Source organism: Dermochelys coriacea, chromosome 10 (assembly GCF_009764565.3).
Source record: "Dermochelys coriacea isolate rDerCor1 chromosome 10, rDerCor1.pri.v4, whole genome shotgun sequence".
Classification (NCBI taxonomy): Eukaryota; Metazoa; Chordata; order Testudines; family Dermochelyidae; genus Dermochelys; species Dermochelys coriacea.
In genome coordinates, this window is record NC_050077.1 from 47,687,877 (window position 1) to 47,711,463 (window position 23,587).

The 23,587-nt window shown below is 46.1% G+C and overlaps 1 protein-coding gene and 1 pseudogene across 12 annotated transcripts in view; both read left to right on the forward strand.

The window, feature by feature from the left end:
- Positions 1 to 197: 197 nt before the first annotated feature.
- On the forward strand, positions 198 to 1,823 carry LOC122456010 (annotated as a pseudogene).
- Positions 1,824 to 5,322: 3,499 nt separating this feature from the next.
- The window catches only part of PPCDC (phosphopantothenoylcysteine decarboxylase), a 56,619-nt gene continuing 38,354 nt past the window's right edge, over positions 5,323 to 23,587 (forward strand). For 2 of the 12 annotated variants that reach the window (XM_043493392.1, XM_038418128.2), the window contains exon 1: positions 5,323 to 5,449. The gene's annotated coding sequence lies outside the window, so the exon portion shown is untranslated. Of the gene's footprint in view, positions 5,450 to 5,585; positions 6,367 to 16,237; positions 16,343 to 21,955; positions 22,192 to 23,198; positions 23,307 to 23,587 lie in introns of those variants that run through there. The other 10 variants (XM_043493398.1, XM_043493394.1, XM_043493395.1 and 7 more) reach the window with 10 other exon arrangements.

The following is a 23,587-nucleotide window of genomic DNA, read 5'->3' on the forward strand; positions in this document are numbered from 1 at the left end:
CAGGTCAGACTGGCAGAGACCCTGGGGGGTTTTCACCTTCCTCTGCAGCATGGGGCATGGGTCACTTGCAGGTTTAAACTAGTGTAAATGGTGGATTCTCTGTAACTTGAAAGTCTTCAGATCATGATTAGAGAACTTCAGTAACTCAGCCAGAGGTTAGGGGTCTATTACAGGAGTGGGTGGGTGAGGTTCTGAGGCCTGCAATGTGCAGGAAGTCAGACTAGATGATCATCATGGACCCTTATGGCCTTAAAGTCTATGATTCTTATGCCATCATCTGGCTCTGGCCAGTGTTGGAGATAGGATATTAGACTAGATGGACCACTGGTCTGATCCAATATGGCAATTCCTATGTTCCTATTTTCTAATAGCTCACAATTTGAGCAACCCACTCTTCTTGCTCCTGCTTTTTCCTGTGTAATATTGTCTCTGGGTTTTGAAGGCCAGCTGTAACCAGCTAGCTGAGAGTTTTATATATTGATTGTGTAGTAGAGAATATATAATACATCAACTCACTCTGAATTTTGCTGTTTTCTACTTGTACTTATTGCCTCCTGAGACACTAGCATAAGTCTTTTTTTTGTCTTGCTACTAGTGCAAGTGCTACTAGTCCCTCACAACATCACTGACAGCTAGGATAAAAAATGTCCTCCATCGGTTTTATCTTAGTGGCTGCTGCCCACCCAATATCATTCACTTCCTCACAGCAATCCCACATCACTGTCTGCTGGGCCTAGTTCTATCTCCTTTCCAACTGAGTGCACAGCCAGTGCCTGCTATGACCGCAGAGTTGTGATTGAGGGTTGCTGAGAATGGCCAGGACCAAGCAGACCACCCGTAAATCCACCGGTGGCAAAGCCCCCTGTAAGCAATTGGCCACTAAAGCTGCCTGGAAGAGCGCTCCTGCCACTGGAGGAGTGAAGAAGCCGCATCATTACCCACCCAGTACTGTCGCCCTGTAAGAGATCCACTGCTACCAGAAATCCACTGAACTGCTCATCTGCAAGTTGCCCTTCCAGTGCCTAGTCCATGAAATCGTCCAGGACTTCAAGACTGACTTGCACTTCCAGAGCTCGGCCGTTATGGCCATGTAGAAGGCCATCGAAGCCTACTTGGTGGGGCTTTTTGAGGACACCAACCTGTGTGATATTCTCATGCCAAGAGAGTCACTATCATGCCCATGGACATCCAGTTAGCCTGGCATATCCGAGGTGAGAGAGCTTTAAAGCTTACACCCACCACCTTTTGGCAACTAGGAAACTATTAACGACTGCAGAAGCATGAGGTTTAGCCTTGATGTGCCAAAGTGGGTTCCTGCAATACTCGGGTAGGAGTTGAGTCTTGAGTTTAATGATTTTTTTAGGGATGTCAGATACTGCAGCTCCCATTCTCAGTGTCCCGTAATGAATCCTACTTCCGACTCTCTCATGCATCGATCCCACAGTAAATAAATGAACAAACACACACAAAACACTGGGAAAGAGACAGGATCTCCCTCCATCCCGTGAGGCCCCAGTGTCAATATGTAGGCATCTGTTTTCTCACCACCACCTGCATAAGAACTGTGGTCATCAGCTGAATTAAAGCATCCACCTATAACAAATGTCTGTGAAAAGCCATGCTGAGTCTGGAACAGTCAACAGTGCCTGGCAATTGCTAGCACTTTAGAGTTGACTTCAGGAATGCATAGGCCTGTACCAGGATTTCTGCATCCCTCAGGATCTCCCACTTTACCTTCCAATAACGATCGCCATGGAGAACTCATTTTGTAGCTTCCATCTTTCTGGTTGAGAGGGACTGGATGGGACTCCTTCTACTACTCTTCAATACCCATCCATCCTAGAGTTCTCTTGACAGCCACCTGAAGCACTCCCTCTTCCTCCACCACTAGTTAGACATGCTGCCTTGTATCTCTCCCAGTTAATACTGGCCTAAGCAACGGGATTAGGTCTTGCAGTGATAAGAGCTGACTCACTTGCCTTGGACCAGTTTGAGCCTAACATTTTCACAATTTTCACTTGTTGTTTCTTGCCTCTCTCTCCTGTGGGGTTCCCTGGCTGGGGGGATTGTCTGCAGTGCCTTCTCCTGCTGATCACTGGAATGACTGGTCCCTTCAGGACACCCATCATCTAAGCCTTCACTATGGGGCCAGGAGGGCCAGCCTTAGGTGTTTTGCCACCCAGGGAGGTGCCCGAGTGACCAAGCAAAAAAAAACCCAAACCAAAAAAATGGACGACTAATGTTTCACCCTCCGGAAGTTGATGCCCAGGCAACCACCCTGACTGACCATCCCTAAAACTGGCTCTGCACAAAGCCTCTGGGGCTATCCTAGTGCCAAGGCCAGGGCAAGAGGCAGTGGGGGGCTGCAGGGGCTGTGCCAGGTGGATCCACTGCTGTAGAATGGGATGACCACCCCCAAAAGGTGCTGAGGGATTGGGGGAGAAGTGGCCTATTACTTGCCTGAACTCCATTGTAGAAGCAGGATTGGTGGGTGGGCCCAGCACAAATTCCTGAGGAGCATGGAGAGGAGCTAGCTGCTTCTCCCAGGATGGTGGAGGGGCGGTGACAGATGTCTCACACTTACAGTCCTGGGAGAGGTGGATTAAAGACTTTCAGGCCTCCTTCCCTGAAATGGTTGTCGCAGGCTGGATCACTGGCCCCTCAGACTGGGATCTGGCCCCTAGCAGAGCCACATATGCCTAGGTGAGGTGGAGCTTATGATGCACCCATGAGAAGTGGGGTGGATCACTTTAGACCCGAGTCATGATCAACTGATCCCATTAAGAATATGGGGCCATCTCTTCTCGAGGATCCAGTATGCAAAGAAGCCTGTTACTGGGGTGAGAGATTTTCCTGTCCCTTTGAAGCCAATGTGCAAGCCCCAAGTGGGAGATGGTCTTGATTTAGCTTTCTATCTTCTTCAGTCCTGCTAAGAGCTGCCTGCGGCCCATGTCCCCATCCCCACACAGGAACACAGAGCCTTGACACCTCCAGGACAGAAACTACCTGCAAGGCTGCCCTGATTTCTATTAACAGTCCATAGGATTCAAGTCTGTGTTTTATTATTATTAGCATTCACTATTTATTTTTGTTATGAACATTAATATTAGAATTGACTATTTACTATTATCATTCAATATTCATTATTATTAACATTTACCATGGATCGTAATTAGCATTTGCTCTTTATTCTTAGCCTTAATGCTTATTAGTTATTTTTAATTACATTATTCCTTTCAGGGTATTCTGAACCCTATTTTTATATCTTTATTATAAATTATTTATTATACTACTTTTAGGGTGAGCTGGATGCATTTGGGCTGATTGGGAAGCAGAGAATGAGGAGCTACTGTGTTGTTGTTAATGTTCTGTCTGAATTTTTCCAACTTCAGAGCTGGTGGGTCACTGTTTCTGCTGTCTGTCTGCTCCAGGACAAAGGAACAGCTTCCTGGAGGAGCAGACACTGAGGACCATCTGTCTGTTGGTGTGAAAGATGAATGTCCAGCAATAACGCAGTGTACCTTGGTGTGGGATTGCTGCTCACAGACGGGCCTCTCATATGTGGTAGTTCACGGTGGGCTTGGGAATGTGAACTGAATCTTTCAATATCATGGTAACAGTTCCTGTATATAGACAAAGTGGGCATATTTCCATTATTAGAATTGTGTTAGTACCCACAGGTCTGTCAGGATCAGGCCCAGGATTGCATTGGGCACTGTTCAAATGCATATGATTACAGTCCTTGTGAAGAAGAGGTGGCAGGAATCTGGCTGTGCCTGTTACACCTGGGGAAGCTAATGGTGCTTGTTTCTGATCCTGAAAAGATGTCAGTAACACTGGAATAACTGTGGGCTGCTTTGTAATGTGCTGTGAAATGCACAGGTGGGCCTCATTCTTGCCCTGTGCACTGGGGACTGCGTAGGAACAATTACTTTGTTCAATTACTTTGGTTGCGGCCAGGGTGATTTTCCCCCCATTCACTTGCCAGGGGAAGTGGAGATGTTTGGATCTGGATCCAAAGTTTAAGGGTGCTGAGGTCCAGGACTTTGATTGGGGACCACTTCTACCCTACACCCAGTAGCGTAGCTGGGGGGAGCAGGGCAGCGGGCCTCCCCCACGGAGCAGAAGTGGTGCCTTTTTAATTACTTGGTGCCTTTTTACTCACGGGGTGGCACTCTGGGTCTTCGGGGAGTCCTTCAGTGCTGAAGACCCCACTTCTTATGCGGGAGCCACTTTCAAAAAATATTCCTGGCAGGGAGGGGCCAGACTGCCCTGCTCATCAACAGATTGGGTCTGGAGGAAGCACTGATTTCCCAGTGGCCTGGGGTGAGTCACCTTGCCTACTGCCTCCCTGCCCAGTCTTCCTGGGCACTGCTAACTACTCTGTACTTATCACCCCTCAGCCGCCTGTCCCCATTGCCTCCAAGCCTGCTGGAGCAGAGGGAGCCCTTAGCAGCCGGGCTCTGTGGGGAAGGACTCTTGGAGGCCAAGCTCAGATCTGTGACAGAAACTGAAGCTGCCCTAGCAGCAGAGCACCCAACACTGCTCCATTGAGTAATTCCCCCTTTAGGAAAAAGAGGGGCTCACTCCCTACCATTTTCAGGGGGGATGAGACCCTGCAGGCCTAAGGGGAGCCCTCTGGTGCTTCCATGCACCAGGCTGCTGCAATCTGCCCTCGGGCTGAGGCTGCGGGCCCGCACCTGCCAGAGGCACCCCCAATTCCGAGGCCCAGGGCAGTTCTCTGCAGGCGTGTCAGTTTCAGTTGCCCATACGGCTGAGCGTTCATCACATGAATCTTTAATTCCTGGAGCCTCCCGGCCACTCCTGGAGCTGCGTTGGCCCCCTTAGTTCTCTGCCGCAGGGGTTGGGGCAGGGCTGAGCCCTCCTAGGCAGCATTTCGCGGGCCCCGGAGCTGGGGCCCATGGTGTGCACCTGGGGCGATGCAGCTGTCTCTGGCCCCCGCCCCGGGCCCTGGAGGCGCAGCAGGGAGCGGCCCAGGACCCAGCGGGCTGCCACCGGCAGACGAGCAGGGATGGGGGCGGGGGACAGGGATGCCGTCACGTCACAGCCAGCGCGCGTGCACACAGCGGGAGCCCAGCGCCGGGCGCTCCTGTGTGTGGCCAGGGGGAGGGGCGGAGCCGAGGGTGGAGCGTGGAGGTAGGGGGGCAAGAGCCACTTTGCTTTCTCGTCGTGTCACCCTGGTGATGTCACGCGGGACCCCGTGACGTCACTGCCCTGGGGGCGCAAAGGCCTCCCGCGTGTCATACAGCCCCGGCCCTCCGCGGAAGGACTCAGCGACCTGGGGTATGGCGCGGTCAGGGGCTCAGGGCGGGAACGGGGACGCCTCAGGCTGAGGAGAGAACTACATCTCCCACCATGCTCTGCTCGCGCGGCCGCTGCCAGTGCAGGCAGCACTTCCGGCAGGGCGGGGTCGAGCGCCGCCGCAAGGGTGAGCGGAGCGAGGTGCCGGGGGAGGCTGCCCGCGGCCTTAGCTGTCGGTGGGCCTGTCTGGCTGAGCAGGGCAGGCCGGACCGGCAGTGCCCCAGTAACTCGGGGGGTTGGAGGTGCTGGCTGGTGCCATGGTTACAGGAGGGTGTGGGGAAGGGGGGCTCAGGGACATTCGCCGCCTCTGCCGTGTAAAGCGGGGGGGGGGGGCAGCGACGTGTCCGCCCTCCACGCTCGCGCAGCACCCTGCGGGATGATGGCCCCTCCCCCGCGTTCACTGCTGCCTTCCCCCACTTCTGCCATGATCTAGTAGGTGATATCAAAACATCCCTCCTTAGCGCCTGCGCGTTTCCATACGTCTCCCCCTTTGTGGGCACGCGGGGGGAAGGGGGTGAACCCCTTCCTCGCCACATGCGCACCCCAGCACACTCTTTGGAGGGGTGCGGGGCTAAAAGCGGAGCCCTGTGTTTTGCTGGCTGCTGCCCATTGGTGTCCTACCAGCAGCAGTCATCAGTGATGTGCGGGACCCTGAATGGTCAGGCGTGATCTCCTGGTAAGAAGCTGTGTTAAAGGGACGTAGTGTGAGCGCTACAGGTGTCCATGAAACGTACAAAGAACAGCTGAAGCAGCATACTATTAGACTGCAAGTTCTTCAGGGTACCGTGTATTCCAGGGGTCGGCAACCTTTCAGAAGTGGTGTGCCGGGTCTTCATTTATTCACTCTAATTTAAGGTTTTGCGTGCCAGTAATACATGTCAACGTTTTTAAAGATCTCTTTCTATACGTGTGTGTATATATATATATAACTAAATTATTGTTGTATGTATAGAAAATAAGGTTTTTTAAAATGTTTAAGAAGCTTCATTTAAAATTAAATTAAAATGCAGAGCCCTCCGGACCAGTGGCCAGGACCCAGGCAGTTTGAGTGCCTATCCCTGGTCTATACTTTCCTGTGTTGTTTGAGGAGAACGTTGTGGACGCTTAGAATCATAGACTTTAAGGTCAGAAGGGACCATTATGATCATCTAGTCTGACCTTATTAGAATACAAGTAATATCTAACTATAATAAACACATGCTGCCCTTTTCCACACAATATAAAGATCTGCTATGATTTTTCTTGTCTAAGTAGGCACTCTACTGTTTTCTCCATTTTCTTTCTGTTGCACATGTGACTGTAATGTGTTTGCAGTGAACATACCACATGGATAAACCAATGAATGGACACATTTTAAGAGGACTTGCAAAGATTTATTGAAAAAAGTCTTCTGTTACACCAATGTAATTCTGTTCATGTGTATGGGGTGGTATTGATGAAAGTGAAAGCAGAATTTGGACCAATGTTTTTACATTTCTAAATATGGATATAAAGAGAGATTGTTTTAAGTTCTGCTGTGGCAAATTTTACTGATGAATTCAGCCCTATTGAGAAGAAAGGGTAGATGAAACCAGATAGAAGAGGATTCATCAGTAACATGAACACTGTTGTTCTGTAACTGGTAGTTTAATAACATGGAGGGGATACAAAGGAAAATAATTTGTGCTTGTAATTTCTTAAACAGCTACTGACATCTAATAAAAATAACTTCAAAGGGCACTATGTTTGGACCCAGTTCTGCTTCACTTTCATATTTTATTTCTCTACTTTTCTTTGAAGATCTTCCCATCCTTAAAAAATAAAAATGCTGTAGTATAATAACATGATGGTCCCAAACATTGCAGAAAATCCTATTACATGCTGTATTGTTGTGGAAACTTATGTGCTGATCCTGCAATGAGCTCTGCATAGGCCAACCTCTACACCCATGTGGAGTGCTACTAAAGTCACTGGGTCACTGCATGGGTTCAGTCTTCCATGGAGCTCATTGCAGGATTAGGGCCTTCTTGTACAATATTGTTATTTCTTTAATGCATTTTTCACATAGGTATTTGTTTAGCAATTTGTCTGTTCCTGTTCTTGTTTCTTAGCATTTTCTAACCTTTGACTGATTGAATTTGTGATTTTAATATTCTTTAAGGTAGTTTTTTTTTTAAATCTATAATTTCCTAGGTATAACACTGTCCTTCCCCTAAAATTCCATTGTATGGAACCATATTGAGTCCCTCATCTGCATAGGGCATCAGCATGGGTTAAACCCAAGATTTTTAGATCCGCAGCACAGACTCTACTGCTTGAACTAAAGGGTTACCAGATAGCATTAGTAGGCTGCTATCCCCTATGTGAACCTACCACTAGAGGGGAATATGACATTTTTTTCCAGTGTCTCTCACAGTTATTTGCTAAATAGCAGTGGAATGTTGGGAGTTGATTGTTGTCAGATGCCACTGGTGTGTTGCTCTGCTCTGTTCAATGTTGATAACAATCAGCTGCGTGCGTGTGTTCCCTCTGTGTGCTGCCCCGACTCTGCAGATTGCTGACACAGCAGGCCCCGAGAGAACCCCCAATGACCGCAGACTCTGATAAGGTACGAAGGCACCCGGCCAGGTTTATTGCCAAATGAAGCACAGTAATAGTTTCCCATAGACTCTACAGGACATACTCGAATATGTGCCCCCTGACAATGGACGGCTCAGTCAGTGGTGGGACTTACCACTGTCCCCTAGGCCAGACAAAGATCTCCACTCAGGGATGCATTATTATACACAGGTTCAAACAAGTTACGCATCACTCCAGATGCATTGAGGTACAAGCCCTCTACATGTTACGGTGCTGTTTCTCTCCTAGTACGTGTTGGTTTGAACAAACAACTCTGTCCATCATATTATCTTTTGACCCTGTCTTCAGGATAGGTCAGTCTGTTCCTCATTATCTCCGTGGAATGTGGTCTTACCAGGATATTCTGGTGCCATCCTGGCACATGTATACATGCAATAAGCAGCTTCCTTCTTGCCAACTTCTGTGAGTGGGGCCTGCCTCTGGCTCATAGCTTAACTTTGCTTTATGTTAGAAAAGTCTTGACCATTACTTTAGTTCAGGCCTCATACTCATGATACCAAGGGTTTATGTTTCAGGGCCTCATCTTACTATATTCCCCCACTGTTTGTCTTTTAATGGGGAGGATGTTTACCCATTGTCCCAGAAAAGCATAATGCATGGACTAAAGATAACCCAGTGGGCTAAACACTGTTATGTGGTTACCTTGTTTTACCATCCATACACTAATGCCCCATCTGTCTTTAGTCTGTACATTCCCTCATATGACTCATCAACAGATTTTATTTTCCAGTTGATGATAGTCTCTTACGGTGGGCCTGGAAATGTTAGGTCCGGGACCATGACTGAGGAATGTGGTATTATAACTGAGCCTTAGAGGCACTCCCAAATAATTAATATATATGAATAATATGGATACGGCATATATATTTGTAGCGTATATGGGTATATATGTATAGTATGTATGTGTACATATGACACCACCTTATATGCAAGCATAACCATGTTTTTCCAATCTGGTGTTCTACTCTGGCCCTTTTACTTTGGTGCCACAGATAGAAACAAACTCCTATTAGGGCAATTGCAGTTATCACCTGTATCATCATTAGTAGTAGGCTGAGTGTTTTGAAATACCGAGATAGGCATTGTTATAGTGTGTTCCACAGTATTATGTATATGAGAAGTAAAACAGAAATTTGGAGTAGTGACACTACAAATGAGGTCTTTATATATAAATGTCTTGTAATTAGTTACTACCCAGTACTGGGCATTCATGTTATGGGTTACCCTTACTGCTGGTCATCACTCTCTGGTAAGCTCTAACAACTTTTGTTAGTTAACATAGTAAAATTTTTTGTTTGTTTTTTCTTTTTTTGTATTTTATTTTCAGTAACCCAAACTTAATACAAAGTTTAACTTAGTTTATTTACAAGGTAATAGGGACGGAGTCTTTTATAACACAAGCTATACTTTTGCAATTGTATAGACATTCATTTTAATTTGAGGTGCATTACTAATATTTTATACTAAATGCTTAACTGCTAAAATAAACGGTGACAATCCTCTGTGAGAGGTGCATTGCTTTTTTTTCCCTGCTGAACATTCTGTTAGCAAAAGAGTCAATAACATAATTTTTACCATGCTTTTTGGAGTTAATTTGCTTGATATACCAATTTCACTCTTGTTAACTGTTTAGAAGCACAAACTTTAACAACTACTGCTTCCCATTAACATAACATAACAAAAGTGTATAAAATCAAACCAACTATAAAATTAAACCAAAATAAATTTTAAATACAGGTCCATGCAAATACTTTGACGGTATTAAACTTTCATAATGCTTTGTTGTGTTTGGGAGCCAAAAGTGGAAACCTATTGAAATTGTTTGGCTAGCTTTATGCATAAATTGTTATTTATAAATGTTTTTGCTATCATATTCTAATAACTATATTTAAAAGTGCAAACAAGTTTATAAAAACCCAAACAAGAAATTGACATTTTTGTTAATATTATCTTTACCTAATGTTGAGGTTTCCCCTTACATTTTTTCTTTGAATAATAAAAAAAAATTAAAAAACAAAACAAAACTGTGATTAATAAAAGAATTCTTTTTTGTTTGCAATTGCATTATTTGTTGAGGCAGAAATATAAGTACATATATTTATAACTGAAATGTTTTTGAACTTTGCACAAAAAAATTGGTATTAATAATACTATGATTATACCCCAACCATGATCTTAAAATAGTGCAGCACCACATATACATATATTTTTAAAAGGGTATAACATTGACTTTTGTTACAACAAAATAAAAATAATAAAAAGCAGTCACATGACACACACAACAAACAACACAGATGACATACAGGACAAACTTACAATTAAAAAGAAATGGTGACAGAATTCTATTAATAACTATATAAAATAAGGTAAACAAAAATAAAAAGGGTTAAACATTTGCATAAACAAGTTATTACCTTATTTAGAACTTTTAACAACAATTGATTACAAATATATTATTTGCCAAATTTATTATATTAATTTGGTAACAAGAAATTTTGAATTACTTTGTATTTAACATTATTTTAAAACTCTGCTATATGGAAATATGAAAAGCCCATGTTTCAAATATTAGTGAGTGATTAGGTTTAGAAGCAGAGTGTGCATTTCTGTTGCTTGGCAACCATATCTTCAAGAAAGTTAGGAATAATTCTAGCTGTTGCATTCCTGAAGGGTTAAAATAATTAATTTACTGGATTTATTTAAAGTAAATTTTTTACCTTGTTTTCTTTTTGTTTCTTGTTTTTGTTCTGTTTTCAATTGCTTTATCTTTTTGAGGTTTTTGTAAAAACTAACTTCGACTTTTTCTCTGTTTTAAAAGTTAAAAGTGAGAAGAGGCAGGAAAAGAGCGGGGGCGGGCGGGGTGAAGGTAGTGAGACTTGAGCCAAGAGACATTAACTCTTAAGGTACAGGCAGCAGCAGCAAGCTTAGCAAATTGATAAAGGATATAAAAGAAAACATACTGGTATGTAAAAATATTTGAGAAAGGGGGTTATATTTTTAGCTGAGTGCAGAGTGTGGTTCTGTGGGTAAAAGCAGTTGGGAAACCAGACCCTGGGTTTTTATCCTGGCTCTGAGATGAGAGTGGAGGTAATTATCTGCTCTTGTAAAACCTGAATTTGTTCCCCCAGTGTCTGTTTTTGTCTGCATGCCAAACAGATTGCAGAAGTGCCCTTTTTCCCCTGCAGTTAACTGTTTTTGGAAAAAGAAAAGGGGTACTTGTGGCACCTTAGAGACTAACAAATTTATTTGAGCATAAGCTTTCTTGAGCTACAGCTCACTTCATCGGATGCAAACTGCATGCATCCGATGAAGTGAGCTGTAGCTCATGAAAGCTTATGCTTGAATAAATTTGTTAGTCTCTAAGGTGCCACAAGTACTCCTTTTCTTTTTGCGGATACAGACTATCACGGCTGCTACTCTGAAACTGTTTTTGGGTAACTCCATTTGTTAATGCATCAATTTTAGGTGTTAACCTGTTCAATTGTAGTTTTTGACTTTGAAATTCCTTTTTATTCACTCCCCTGCGTTTGATTCGCAGCTCCTGTCTTCTAATGTGCTCTGTGAACTGTTCCATTTTTTCCTTCATTTGATTTACCAGTTCAGTGAAAGTACTGTGTGCTGCTTTTTCCATCTGTTCATTTACTTGTCCCGTTCTTACAGGCACCAGTCTAGGTCCCGGTTTAGATTTTACCAGAACCTGGCTTTTACCATAAGGTAGTGGTTGCACAGCCGTGGACCCCGTTTCATCTTTTAATTTTACTAGGGACACCTTTTTCCACTTCTGTCCCCATTCTTCAGGCACAGGGTAGCTATCTGAAGTCTGCTGTTTACCACCAATATTTATAACAGGGAAGGCACGTGTATTTTTTGTAGGGTCATTGCAACTGTTTTCAGTGTTTTATTCTGTTCCAATGCTGGTTGTCTCTGGACTGCTTGCCACCCTGCAAGGAGGGGTGGGAGCATTCCAGGGCTGTGTAGCTTCTTTTGATTCTTTTAACTCTTTCTTTGTTACTGTTATTTGCCCTGCCAATTTTGTGGCATGCAGTTTTAACCATTAACAGCCATCGTTATAGTTTGCAATATTTTACATTTTAAGGCTACAGTCTCTGCCCTAGCCGTACAAATTACATTACATGTTTCTTCCCCTTTATATTTTTTAAACTCTATGGGGATTTGCAGGGAGGGGTTAAGGGGGTTCCCTAGCTTGTGGTTTTCTGTCATGTTAGATAGCAATTCCTACAGTGGACAGCTCGCTTACTCACCAGATCAGTGGTTGGGGTCACCAATGTTATCAGATGCCACCGGTGTGGTGTTCTGCTCTGTTCAATTATGACAACAGTCGACTGCGTGCATGTGTTCCCTCTGTGTACTGCCCCAGCTCTGCAGATCACTGACACAGCAGACCCCGGGAGAACCCACAATGACCACAGACTCTGATAAGGTACGATGGCATCCAGCCAGGTTTATTGCCGAATGAAGCACAATAATAGTGTCCCGCAGACTCTACAGGACATACTATGAATATGTGCCCCCTTAATACTACATTCCTCAGTCATGGTCTTGGGCCTGACATTCCCAGGCCCACTGTAAGGGACTATCATCAATTGGAAAATAAAATCTGTTGATCAGTCGTATGAGGGAATGTGCAGACTAAAGACAGGTGGGGCATGAGTGTATGGATGGTAAAATAAGGTAACCACATAAGTGTTTAGCCCACTGGGTTATCTTTAGTCCATGCATTATGCTTTTCTGGGACGATGGGTAAATATCCACCCCATGAAAAAGACAAACAGTGGGGGAATGTAGTAAGATGAGACTCTGAAACATAAACCCTTGTATCAGAGACCCAGTGTAATGCCTGAGGCCTTAACTAAAGTAATGGTCAAGACTTTTCTAACATAAAGCAAAGTTAAGCTGTGAGCCAGAGGCAGGCCCTGCTCACAGAAGTTGGCAAGAAGAAGGCTGCTAATTGCACGTATACACATTTCTAAAAGGTATCAAGTACTAATAGGATGAACATGCCAGGATGGCACCTGAACATTCTGGTATGAACACATTCCACAGAGATGATGAGTAACAGGCTGACCCATCCTAAAGACAGGGTCAAAAGGATAATATGATGGATAGAGTTGTTTGTTTGAACCAACATGTACCAGGAGAGAGGCAGCACCCTAATGCATAGAGGGGTTGTACCTCAGTGCATCAGGAGTGATGAGTAACTTGTTTGTACCTGTGTATAATAATACATCCCTGAGTGGATGTCTTTGTCTGGCCTAGGGGGCAGTGGAAAGTCCCACCACTGACTGAGCCAGTCGATTGTCAGGGGGCACATATTCGAGCATGTCCTGTAGAGTCTATGGGAAACTATTACTGTGCTTCATTTGGCAATAAACCTGGCCGGGTGCCTTCGTACCTTATCAGAGTCTGTGGTCATTGGGGGTTCTCTCGAGGCCTGCTGTGTCAGTGATCTGCAGAGTCAGGGCAGCACACAGAGGGAACACATGCACGCAGCTGACTCTTATCAACATTGCGTAGAGCAGAGCACCACATCGGTGGCATCTGACGACATCGATATTGTTGGATTTCATTCTTGTCTGTGGAGATGAGAGAGGTCTAATGGTTACAGAAAGCACAGCCAACCACATAGAGTGGCACATTTATTCTGAAAGTAACATGGCTAACTGAGATGTTGGTCAGATGTTAGAGACACATGGGACTGTATTGTGTCTCTAAAATGCACCTCCAAATGGAGTTAGGCGCCTAAATATCTTTGAGGATCTGGACAAGGGTTTTATTCCCAGCTCTTCCTGAAGTGGCCTTATGCAACCTCTCATTTTCCCCATCTGTAAAATGGGGGGAGTTGTACTTATCTGCCTTCTAAATTAGGGGAATCAGGCCTTGCTCAATAATAATGGCTGTGAAGAATGTGGAATTATCAACACCAATTGATGGAAGAGCTGAGACAAGAACTCATGGGCCCTTCTGGCTCTCAGTTCAGCATGCCTTCCCATAGGCCAAAGGGACAGCAGCTTTTGCTGTTGCAGTGTTCTCTCAGGAGCTCAGGGTCTGTGCGGCTAGGGAGCATGCTAAATGCAGACTAAATCTTCAGAGATTTTAGCAGCAAGCCTCTCTAAGATGTTCTGAGTATATGTAAAACTCTGACCTTATTCTGAAGAACAGTTTTGTTTTTTTATTAAACAAAAATCAGCCTGAGGCAAAGACCAAGCATTTCAGCCCAAATGATTGAAGACTGGCAAGGTTATAAAGACTTGAAAACAGTACATTAAAGTGGAAGAGGTTTGGTAACCTTAACTATGATGTCACTACCAACTCCACGTATAATAGGGGCTTAGCACTTTGAGCATTTTGAAAATAATATATAATTCAAACATTTGGACTAAATAAACCAAACACATCCAGCAAATCTTGTATATAATTGTAACCAAAGCTTTGCAATCTTCTACATTTCCAAACCACATGCATAAAGGGTCTTATCTAAATTCGATGGAAAGATTCCCATTGACTTCAGTTGACTTTGGATCAGAACCAGAAATCCCTAACATTTATTTTACATTTAGTCTGGGAAGTTGTATATCACGTCCCCCAGCTTCCACCACTAGCTTTATATATTTATTTAAAAATGTTTAGGGTGGTATAAATGCCTAGATTACAGATATTCATTTGTTTGAGTGTTATATATGTCTTGAAAATTAAATAACATCCTATATGTAATGCTCATTCCTGCACATTTGTTTATACCTCAGTCTTCCCCAAATGAGTTTAGTTAATTAATTGTAGTTAATTCTGTATTTCACCTCTCTAGCAATCTTTCAAAAGTATCCCTGTGATTATCAGTCATTTAGTTCTTGCTTGTATTTTAATCATTTTACTTTACAAAATATTCATTTAAGGCTCTTCCAGTTAATTTCCCAAAGCTCCAGTTAAATAAAGAATCAGAAGAAATAACTAGCTGGAATATCCCACTTTTAATTTTTTTCATTAATCTTTCAAAATGATATTCATTAACCTAATTGTGTCATTTTCTTTTGCAAAGTTTAGAACAGGGATAGGTTGGTGATTTAGAGTTATTATTTATGGGAGTTATGCCAAAAAACCCCCCCCCGTTCTGACTGAATCATTTGTGATGGCCTTAATTTCATTTAAATTGAATATAGATAAAATATTATAAGATGTTACAGTATCCTGAGTTACCTTAACCAGTACGTAAGTTGAATGTCCCTGTCCCAAAGACAAAAAAAACTGAACCTTTGAGCAATATTTGGGAGGGTGGGTTACCTATATATCCTTTGTATTTTAGGACAGCATTAACAAAGTAAGGCTCTGATCCTTCAACTTATGATGTGTGGATGGATCACTGCGATCTGAGCAGATTTCCATTGACTTCAGTGTATATATATGTATACTGGCCATAATGAAAATGAGTTTTAATTTTCCAATGTGTTAAAACCTCATGCCAAAGTTAAAAATTTGTTATGATGAGTGATTCATGTGTGATGGCCTTAGTTTCTGTGCAGTGAACTGCAGGATCAGGGGTTAAATTTGCTCTGGGTGATTTTGTTTTTCATTAAATTATAAATAATCAAGTATTTTGGAAAAATGTCATAAGTTCATAGGCAAACAATGGAAAACATATAAAAATTTCAGGAGCGTGTTCATTTTTAGGATATTAGATCTTTCTATAAACATAAATGTTCCCTTTGTTTTTGTGGGTAATTTATTCAAATTACTTGCTACCATATCTTGCTTATTGTTAGAGACCCATCACCCATATGCCCAAATTTATCTGAAGTTCATTTTAAAGAGAGGTGTTTTAAGTAATCTTTATTATTTAATGGGTATCTCCCAAGTGATTCAGAATCCTGAAAAAGTCATTATTATTACTATTTATATTACAATATTGCCTAGAAGCTCCAGCAGAGATCACAGACCTATTGTGTTAAGCGCTGTACAAACACTTATTGAGAGAGAGGCTATGTCTACAGCATAGTGGCATTGCTATGGCGCTGTAGCTATGATATCATAACCCTGTAATGTAAACGCAATTTATGCTAATGGAAGGGTTTTTTTCATCGAACAAGGAACACCACCTCTCCAAGAGATGGTAGCTAGGTTGATGGAAGCATTTTTCTGTTGGCTTAGCTGAACCTGGGTGGGGTTTAGGTTGGCATAGTTTCACACCTCTCAGTAATGTGTCTATGTCAACCTAAAATTTTAAGTGTAGACCAAACCAGACAAAGGGTGGGAGAAAGCAAATATTATTCTCCCCATTTTATAGATCAGAAGTACAGGGAGACTAAGTGTCTTGCTGAATGTCATACATGTTCTCTGTTACAGAATTGGGCAGTGACTCAAACTTGAATCCTAGTCTTGTGCCTTAAACGTAAGTTCATACATCAGTTATTTCAGGAAGTGTAATTGCTTGTGGTAACTCTAATCTGCTTCTGCTGTGTTGCACAAGATATTAACACTCTTGGCTGGCATTGGTTAGGCAAGTGGCAAGATGTGACTTCTGCTTTTCTGCTAAACTGTGTTTGCTTCATGGCTGTCTCATCCTCCACTTTGTTGGTCTGTTTTGCCCACCTATGACATCAGGGGGTCTAATCCCTGACTGGGTTCTTGGTGCTCCTATGAAGCAAGTGATGATGCTGATAACTCTTGTATGAGATCCAAGTTGCATACGTGTGACTGATTTATTAAAAAACAGCCACATGCATTCTTCTTTGAGTGATTGCTCATGTGCATTTCAATAGGTGTATGCGTGCGTCGTGTGCACGATCACCAGAAGCTTTTCCCTAGCGGTACCCGTCGTGTTGGCTATGGAGTCCCTTAGAGTGGCACCTTCATGGCAGTGTATATATGTCCCTGCCGACCCACTGCCTGCTCAGTTTCTTCTTACCGCCCATGACGGTTGTTGGAACAGCTTAGTCTCTTGCTTTGCAAGTGCCTTACTTAGTGGTTCCCTTGTTTCTAGTGTAAATAGTTGTTCGTTAGTTGTTAATAGTTGTAGATTAGATTATCTTACTTCGGGGGTTCCCCCCCCCCGTTCTACTCTCTCCGGTGCCGGGGCATGCCTTGGTTGCAGGGGTTTAAAGTGTGCGAGAGGTATGCAAAACCTATGTCAACAAGTGATCCGCATGCTGCCTGTCTCAAGTGCCTCGGGGAGGGCCATCAGACGGATAAGTGCCCTATTTGCAGGAGCTTCAGACCCAGGACTAAGAGGGAGCAGGACTATAGCCTGAAGCTCCTCTTGATGGAGTCGGCCCTTCAGCCACAGCCTGAGCCGACACTGGCACCCTCTGTGCACAGCGCACTGGCTCGGTGTGGGATGTCCCAGCACCAAGGAAGGACTCCGCCAGGGAGCACCTGCACCGCTCCCCAGCCCGCAAGGCCAGTGCCTCACGGTGGTACTGTTCACAGTCTCAAGGGAGTGCTGCATAAGAAAAAGAAACTAGATGGGGACGTTCCCCTGTCAGGAAGCCAAGGGGGGATTCCAGTGGGGTGTGTCCTCTGGTGGGACACCCTCAATCTGGTCCCCAAGAACCGGCGCTATTGACTGCGGCAAGAATGGATTCTCCTACCCGCAACGATTTGGAGGAAGAGCTTGACCTCCCCTCTACTCCGGACACATAAGGGGCGCCTCAAGACCTCATTGATATGACGGTGCAGTACCTGCCCTGCAAACTCAGGCACCGCCAGTAGCATGGGCAACGGCACCAACTGTGGCCTTTTGCCTGGCACATCGGGCAATTATGACACCAGTCACGACACCGATGGTACTGTCGGCGGTGCAGACACCGTGGATTCATCATCGGGGGAGGCTCATGATGTTGCGGCGCCAATCTCCGTCTCCCCGATACTGCTCCCCGGCACCGTTGGGCTCTGCTTCCCTGTGGTTGGGTACAGAATACTCGTCAGAGTCAGACATGGAATTGTCTGTGTCCCGACGCAGCACTGATCCCGGCACCATAGGTCGGCGGAACAACCAACACCAGTCGCCACTTGGCCACCCCAGTGATAGGGCCCAGTGCAATGGCCTTTTTGGACCCCCTGGGTCATCAACCAGGCTCAAGGTCGGGGATCTAGGCCGGTATCGGTGGTATCGGCCTCCCCCATGCCTCTCCATCAGCGATGTCGGTGGAACGCCACACCCCTAGGGCCCCGAGGATCCCTTACGAGACAGGGCTGTTGAGTGGCCACAGTCAAGCACGCCCCCTTCTCCACCGACATCGGTGGCACCTGAACCTCCGGTCGCAGGGTGCTCTGAGGCATCTGACCCGGCCTCCAGAGAACCCGAGGGGCAGAAAGAACCTGTCCCGGGAACCGCTTCCTTCTCTTCGCTGGATGAGGATACCAAAGGCCCAAAGGATACCAATGAATACCAAAGGCCCCCAGGACCTGCTTAGGAGGGTAGCAGTTAACCTCCTCTGCCTGGAGGTTGAGGTTATGGAGGACTCAGATCCGATGGTGGACATCCTCACCCCCGAGGGTCCTTTCAGAGTAGCTTTGCCCCTCATAAGGACAATTCAGAACACCACAAAGGTGCTCTGGCAAACCCTGGCCTCTATACCATCAACGGCTAAAGAGGTCGAGGGATGCTACTTTGTGCCACAAAAGGGCTATGAGCTCTTGTTTACCCACCCCCAACCGGGGACTCTGGTGGTTGATGTGGCAAACTACAAAGAACAGCAGAGTCTACCAGGCCCCGCACCTAAGTCACGTGACGCCAAGAAGCTGGATCTCTTTTGCCGTAAAGTCTATTAGACTGGGGGTTCCAGCTTCAGGTAGCGAATCAGCAGGCGGTGCTTAGCCGATACGTTTTCAATTCCTGGAGCTCATTGGCTAAATTCCAAGAGTTAATTCCTGCTGATTCTTGTAGGGAGTTCTGTGCATTCCTTGAGAGGGTAGAGTGGTCTCTAGGATGGCCCTCCAGGCAGCCCTGGATGCAGCGGACTCTGCAGCTAGAACCATGGCCACTGCCATGGCTATGAGGCGCAGTGTGTGGCTTCAGGTTTCAGGGATCCCACCTGAGGTCCAAAATACAATTCAGGACCTCCCCTTTGACTGTGCGGGCCTGTTTGCTCAAAATACGGACATGCATCTTCATAGCCTGAAGCACTCACGGGCAACTCTGAAGTCTCTGGGGCTAGACACCCCAGCGCCTCAGAGAAAGCCCTTTAGACCTCAGCCCCTGTCCCGTTTTTACCCGGGGACCCCTAGGTGGGATCCACCTAGGAGGAGGGGCAGAAATAACAGGAGGCGCCCACCGCAATCCTCCTCTGACCAAGGCCAGGGTTCAACCAAACAGCTGCCCGACCCCAAATGCAACTTTTAAAGATGCGCACGAGGGTGGCGCACCAGTCGTCGTCTTGGATCCTTCCCCCCGCTTTGGGAATTGACTTTCCCGCTTCTACCGTGCTTGGTCTTGGATCACGTCAGACCGCTGGGTCCTCAGCATGGTGGGGCGGGATATTCTATCCAATTCTGTTCCCTCCTGCCCTCCCACCCCCCTTCCCCATCCCTCTTCAGGGACCCCTCTCATGAGCAACTCCTTTTACAAGAGGTACAATTGCTCCTAGCTCTAGAGGCAATAGAGGAGGTTCCTCAGGAATTCAGGGGCAAGGGGTTCTACTCCTGCTATTTCCTCATCCCCCAAGGCCAAGGGTGGTCTTCGGCCTATCCTGGACCTATGAGACCTCAACACATACATAAAAAAGGTGAAGTTTTGCATGGTCTCTCTGGCCTCCATCATTCCCTCCCTGGATCTGGGAGACTGATATGCCGCCCTTGACTTGAAGGACGCGTATTTTTACATTGCTATTATTCCAGCCCACAGACGTTTTCTCAGATTCATGGTCAGTGGCCAGCACTACCAGTTCAGGGTGCTCCCATTTGGCGTTTCAGTGGCTCCCCGGGTGTTCACCAAGTGTATGGTGGTAGTAGCAGCCTTCCTCCGCAGGTGCAGGTGTTCCCGTATTTGGACGACTGGCTCATCAAGGCCGAGTCCCAAACACATGTGATGGAACACGTATCCCTGGCCCGGGCTATGTTTCACAGGTTGGGACTTGTATTGAATGAGCCCAAGTCCACATTGATCCCCCACACAAACAGTAGAGTTCATCGGCACTCTCTTGGATTCCACGTGCGCGAAGGCGTTCCTTCCGGAACTGCGTTTCAAAGCACTCACGGACATTATCCAGACCCTCCTCCACTTCCTCACAACTACAGCCAGGAATTGTCTGAGACTACTGGGGCATATGGTGGCCTGCACGTACATGATACAGCATGCCAGGCTGTGCCTCCGGCCCCTCCAGACATGGTTAGCGCAGGTGCATAGACTGGGCAGGGACCCACTGGACTCAATCGTGACCCTCCCGCCTCAAATTCTCCACTCTCTCCAATGGTGGCTGCAACCACAGCTGGTTTGTGCGGGAGTACCCTTTGCAAAACCCCAACCCATGCTTTTCCTCATCACAGACACCTCGGTGCTTGGTTGGGGAGCGCATCTGGGCAATATCAGAACCCAGGGCCTCTGGTCCCATGCAGAGCTCTTGCTGCACATCAACGTGAGGGAGCTGAGGGCAGTTTGCCTGACATGCCAAACGTTTCAGACCTGTCTGCAGGGCATGTCCGTGAGCACCGATACGCACAATACTGCAGCGATGTTCTATATAAACAAACAGGGTGGTGCTCGTTCTTCTCCCCTCTGTCGAGAAGCCCTCACGCTATGGGACTTTTGTATCACCCACTCCATACACCTGCAGGCGTCGCACCTTCTGGGGGTGTAGAACGAGTTGGCAGACCGCCTCAGTCGCTCATTCCATGGACACGAGTGGTCCCTCAGACCGGACATCGCTCACTCAATTTTCAAGAGATGGGGCTCTCCCCACATGGACCTGTTAGCAACGTGGAGCAACAGGAAGTGCCAGAGATTCTGCTCCTTCCTCAACCACAGCCCAGACTCCACCGCAGATGCCTTTCACCGTCATGGACGGGGTCACCTGCTGTACGCATTCCCGCCATTCCCCCCATACACAGGGTGCGCCTCAAGACTCATCAGGAGAGGGCTTTCTTAATTCTCATAGTGCCAGCGTGACCCCGCCACCACTGGTTCACCATGTTACTGAACCTCTCAGTGATCAGACCAGTAGTGCTCCCTCTCTGTCCAACCCTAATCTCACAGGACCACGGCTGTCTACAGTACCCCAACCTGGAGTCACTCCATCTCATGGCGTGGAAGCTCCATGGCTGAACCCTCTTGAGCTTCAGTGCTCACGCTCGGTTAGGGAGGTCCTGCTGGGGAGTAGGAAACCCTGTACTCGAGCCACGTACCTGGCTAAGTGGAAGCGTTTCTCCATTTGGTCTCGACAAAGGGGAACTGAGCCGCAATCGGCCCCAATTTCCCTTATTTTGGACTATCTCTTAGATCTCAAGCACCAAGGGTTAGCAATATCATTCCTAAGGGTACACCTCGTGGCCATTTCGGCCTTCCACCTGGGAACGGCGGGGGGTTCAGTGTTTGGTAATCCCATGGTGAGCAGGTTTCTTAAGAGCCTTGATAGACTTTATCGTCCAGTACGTCGGCCTGCCCTCCGCGGGACTTCAACCTGGTCCTGTCCTCACTGATGGGGGACCCCCCCCTTTGAGCCTACGGCTACCTGCCCTCTCTCCTACCTTTCCTGGAAGGTGGTTTTCCTGGTGGCTATAACCTCCACTAGGAGGGTATCCAGACTCGGGGCACTGACCTCTGAATCTTCGTACACGGTATTTTATAAAGACAAGGTGCAGCTATGTCCCCAACCTGCATTCCTGCCTAAGGTTGTCTCCCAGTTTCATGTGAATCAGGACATAGGTAAAATTATGTTCTTCCCTAAACCCCAAGCCACTCACAGGGAGCGCATGTTCCATTCCTTGGACATTAGATAGGCCTTAGCATTTTACATTGAACACACAAAGCCATTTCGTAAGTCAGCAGAGCTCTTTATTGCTATTGCAGAAAGAATGAGGGGGCTCCTGATCTCATCACAGCACATCTCGTCATGGATCATGTCCTGCATCAGGACTTGCTATGACCTAGCTAAAGTTCCAGCCCCACTGATTACGGCGCACTCTACCAGAGCACAGGCGGCGTTCGCAGCTTTCCTGGTGCAGCTGCCTATCCAGGACATTTGCAAAGTGGCAACCTGGTCTTCAGTCCACACCTTCACTTCCCACTACGCCATTACGCAGCAGGCGAGGGATGATGGCGGGTTTGGCAGGGCAATCCTGCACTCGGCAGTTAGGTGAACTCTGACCCCTCCCCCAGGGTAACTGCTTGGAAGTCACCTATTGGAATGCACATGAGCAATTGCTCAAAGAAGAAAAAATGGTTACTTACCTCTCATAACTGTTGTTCTTTGAGATGTGTTGCTCGTACATTCCAAATCCTGCCTGCCTCCCCACTGTCGGAGTATTCCGGCAAGAAGGAGCTGAGCAGGCGGCGGGTAGGCAGGGACATATATACACCTCCATGAAGGCGCCTTTCTAGGGGTCTCCACAGCCAACCCGACGGGTACTGCTAGGGAAAAGCTTCTGGTGATGTTGCATGCGGCGCGCGCACACACCTATTGAAATGCTCATGAACAATCATTCAAAGAAAAACAGTTACGAGAGGTAAGTAACCGTTTTTCTTTACTCCTAGTAGAGAACGAAGGTATCCAACTCAACTGAGTCACGTGCCTTTTCCATATTAACAGCAGATTCTAAATCCTATACCAATTTGTACAAGTGAAGTAGCCTCTTTACATTCATTTCTGTTGACCTTTCAGAACAAAGCCTGACAGGTCCTGAAGCATGAATATAAGCTGTCTATTTTCAAGTCTTTTAGCTAAAAACTTGTTATTTAATGGTGAAGATTCTGCAAGGTACTGAGTATACTGATCCCAAGCCATGGGGGCCACAGACTACTCATGTACTTAAAGTTAAGCAAGTGGTTAAGGGTTTTTCTGGATCAGGGTCAGATTGCTTATCACTTCGCAGGATCGAGCCTAAAACTGGGTGACCTGATTTAGGATCTACTAGGATCCTTCCACTTTTCAATAATGTTGATAATTTTGCTTCCCTTAATAACACTGGAAGGGATCCCTTCCATTGTGCCTCTCTGTTAATAGACAATAATATGGGATTCCTCTGAAGATTTTGAAACGTTACCTCAAGACCACCAGTTTTACATCCTGGTATCCTGTAAATACTTTTGCTAGCTCACTTTCACCAATTGGGCTATTCCCGATGGATCCCATTTAGCTCAATGAGACGTAGATCAGAGTTGCCGACTCTGAGGATTTGCATGTTGCAAATGTACCCCACTGGTGAGTGTGTGTTACATGTGTCCCTCCATGCCCAATCCACAGAGCATGCGAGTCTGTTACATCCCCACACTACAGAACCTGACTCTTTAGCTCATGCTGTAGCAACATATCCATTTAGCTCTGGATCTATTTCTGGTGGCCTCCAAAATGGCAGCCATCATTCACATAACCCTTGATCACAAGCAGTCCCTTCTGGTGAATGCACATTGAGTGCTTTGAGCCATAATACCTAATATTTTTTAAATTGTTAAGTTAATTTCACAGTTAACCCTGATGTGACC